The sequence below is a fragment of the Chiloscyllium plagiosum genome, chromosome 28, assembly GCF_004010195.1.
Source record: "Chiloscyllium plagiosum isolate BGI_BamShark_2017 chromosome 28, ASM401019v2, whole genome shotgun sequence".
Taxonomy (NCBI): Eukaryota; Metazoa; Chordata; class Chondrichthyes; order Orectolobiformes; family Hemiscylliidae; genus Chiloscyllium; species Chiloscyllium plagiosum.
In genome coordinates, this window is record NC_057737.1 from 6423214 (window position 1) to 6426758 (window position 3545).

The 3545-nt window shown below is 49.4% G+C and overlaps 1 protein-coding gene and 1 non-coding gene across 2 annotated transcripts in view; both read right to left on the reverse strand.

Moving 5' to 3' along the window:
* The window catches only part of LOC122564209 (inactive serine/threonine-protein kinase TEX14-like), a 155070-nt gene that overhangs the window by 123750 nt on the left and 27775 nt on the right, over positions 1-3545 (reverse strand). The window lies entirely within an intron of this gene.
* Positions 1276-1495, reverse strand: LOC122564245. Its single transcript, XR_006315842.1, has one exon. It is a non-coding gene; the product is annotated as a small nucleolar RNA U3 (small nucleolar RNA).

Below are 3545 nucleotides of genomic sequence, written 5' to 3' on the forward strand. Positions count from 1 at the left end.
TCCAGGCAGCGGGACGTGGAGGGGGTCGTTAGGGCTGACTGCCTGCCCCTCTTCCGCGGTTATGTTAGAGCCCGGGTGTCCTTGGAGAAGGAGCACGCGGTGTCGACCAACACCCTGGAGTTGTTCAGGGAGAGGTGGGCGCCGCGGGGAGTGGAGTGCATCATTTCTCCCTCCAACTCTATTTTGATTTAGTCTCTACCCTCCCCTTCACTGTTTTGATCACACAGCACTGCCCTTTGATGTGAAGGGCAGTGTTTGTCACTGGCCAACCGGGTGTTTTCCTATCTTCCTGGTGGTGGAAATTGAATAAAGATTGGTGCACTTTGTGTCTTTCACTGTGTCTCACACCTGCACACACACACACCATGGTGCTGGGGAAAAAATAAGCACTACCGCACTTAGGTGGTAGTGTGGGGGTTTAGTAAAAAAGAAAAAAAAAGAAAAAAAAAGAAAAAAAAAGAGAAACCAGCAGGCAGTGTTACTTGGCATCGCTTTCACATTCATCACTCAGTATGATGTGGAGGTGCCAGTGTTAGATTGGTGTGGACAAAGTAAAAATCACACAACACCAGGTTATATTCCAACAGGTTTATTTGGAAGTACTAGCTTTCAGAGTGCTGCTCCTTCGTCAGGTAGTTATGGAGCAGGATCATAAGACTCAGAATTTATAGCACAAGATCAGTGTCATGCAACTGAAACAGTATGTTGAGCAAACCTAGATTGCTGTTATGTCTTTCATCTTTTTGAATGCTTTGCAGGTTTTCATTAACATGTAAGTCCCAGAACTTCTTTCAAGTCACATTCTCAAGATAACAGAAGGTTTTATAAAAAAACAGTGACATCTCAGCTCAGACAATGCATGAAAGGTGTGAGGTTAGAGTCCGTCTGTATCCCAATCTTGAGCCAGGTCAGTGTCTATCTTCCTTCCCACCTACCTGCTCCACCCTCCTCTCCGACCTTTCACTTTCACCCCCACCTTCATCTACCAATCACATTCCCAGCTACCTTCTCCCTGCTGCACTCTCCTCCCATTTATCTCTCTGCCTCCATGGCTCACAAGCCCCATTCCTGATGAAGGGCTTATGCCCGAAACATTGATTCTCCTGCTCCTTGGATGCTGCCTGACCTGCTATGCTTTTCCAGCACAATAGCCAACAGTTGGCAATTTGTGCTGAGAGAGCTCAAAGGCAACAAAACCTTATTGAAGGGAATGAACTTAAAGGGTCTTAATATTAAGCAAAAAGAAATTCTGCTTTTGGCATTAATTTAAGAGAAACCAGTCAGATTGTGTTCTCCTCCAACTCTCCATAACAGAGTGACAGAACACTCATCAATGGCAAAGGGCAGCTGCTCAAGGCAATACTCCACATTTAGATCCTGCTCAGAAGAGGACATTGTGAATCTGCCATTTGGTTTGTGAGATCAAACACTCTAAAACTCATTATTTCAAAAATATACTTTATTCATAGAAATCTTTTGATATCTGTACAGTTAGTGATGCGATTCATATATACATTACGTCTTTACATACAGAGGACAGACTGAGTCATTTGTATTTACAAGTCTGTATGTTAACCATCCAGCTTCTTGGTGTTTAGCTGAGAAGTCAGCGGACCCCAATTACTGAGTAGGCCCCCCCGTTGTTCTTCGGCAGGCAGATCTTATACAGTGGTCTTTCCCCACAGGGCTTTGGTGGCACCTGCCCCAACCTTCAGTGCGTCTCGCAGCATGTAGTCCTTGGAATGTACCAGTCTGCAACACTCGGACGAGGCCAACTCTTTCAGCTGGAAGACCAACAAGTTTCGGACAGACCAAAGAGCATCTTTGGTCTGTTGATGATCCTCCAGGCACAAGTGATGTTCGTCTCTGTGTGCATCCCGGGGAACAGACCGTAGAGCATGGAGTCCCACATCATGGAGCTGCTTGGGACAAACCTCAACAAACACCACTGCATTCCACTCCAGACTTCCTTTGCATAGGCACATTCTAGAAGGAGGTGTGTGACAGTCTCACCCCCTCCACAGCTGCTTCGAGGGCAGCGTGCGGTGGCACAGAGTCCGGTCATGCATAAAGGATCTCACAGGCAGAGCCCTTCTCAACACCAGCCAAGCCATGTCTTGGTGCTTGTTGGAAAGTTCTGGCGATGAGGCATTCTGCCAAATGACTTTGACAGTTTGCCCGAGAAACTGCCCAACAGGATCTGCCCTCTCCTTTTCCCGAAGGATCTCAAGGACACTACGTGCTGACCACTTCCTGATGGACTTGCGGTCAAAGGTGTTTTTCTTCATAAACTTCTCCATGAAGGACAGGTGATACGGAACAGTCCAACTACTCGGAGCGTTCCGCGGCAGCGAGGACAGGCCCATCCTTCGCAACACCGCGGACAGGTAGAACCTCAGTACGTAGTGACACTTGGTGTTTGCGTACCAGGGATCCACGCACAGCTTGATGCAGCCACACACAAAGGTGGCCATCAGGGTGAGGGTGGCATTGGGTGTATTTTTTCCCCCGTTGCCCAGATCTTTATACATCGAGTCCCTTCGGACTTGGTCCATCTTTGATCTCCATATAAATTGGAAGATGGCCCGGGTGACTGCAGCGGCACAGGTTCTGGGAATAGGCCAGACCTGTGCCACGTATAATAGCAATGACAGTGCCTCACACCTGAAGAACAGGTTTTTTCCCGCGATGGAGAGCGACCATAGCTTCCATCTGCCCAGTTTCTGCCTCACTTTCCTGATAAGCTTCTCCCAAGACTTGGCGCACGCCCCAGCCACCCCGAACCAAATACCCAGCACCTTCAGGTGGTCGGTCCTGACGGTGAAGGGGATCGAGGATTGGTTGGCCCAGTTCCCAAAGAGCATGGCCTCGCTCTTGCCTCGGTTTACCTTGGCCCCCGAGGCCCGTTCAAATTGGTCACATATGCACATGAGTCTGTGCACGGACAGCGGAACCGAGCAGAAAACGGCAACGTCATCCATGTACAGGGAGGCCTTAACCTGTAGGTCCCCGCTGCCAGGAATAGTCACCTCTCTCAGGCTCGCATCCTTCCTGATGGACTCGGCAAATGGCTCTATGCCGCACACAAACAAGGCAGGAGAGAGAGGGCAGCCCTGCCTGACTCCAGATCTGACTGGGAAGCTATCTGATTCCCACCCATTGACTGAGACTGCACTGACAATGTTGGTGTAGAGCAGTCTGATCCAATTGCAGATTCCCTCCCCAAAGCCCATTTTGGAGAGAACATCTCATATACCTGTGTGATATCCTGTCAAAGGCTTTCTTCTGGTCCAGGCTGATGAGGCAGGTGTCCAACCATCTGTCCTGCACGTAGGCAATCGTAGCCCTGAGGAGTGCGAGACTATCAGCGATCTTCCTGCCCGGCACAGCACAGGTTTGGTCAGGGTGAAACACCGACCCCAGAGCAGACCTGACCCGGTTGGCGATTACCTTTGACAGAATTTTGTAATCCGCATTCAACAGTGAGATTGGTCTCCAATTTTTGAGTTCCTCCCTCTCCCCCTTCCACTTGTAGACGAGGGTGA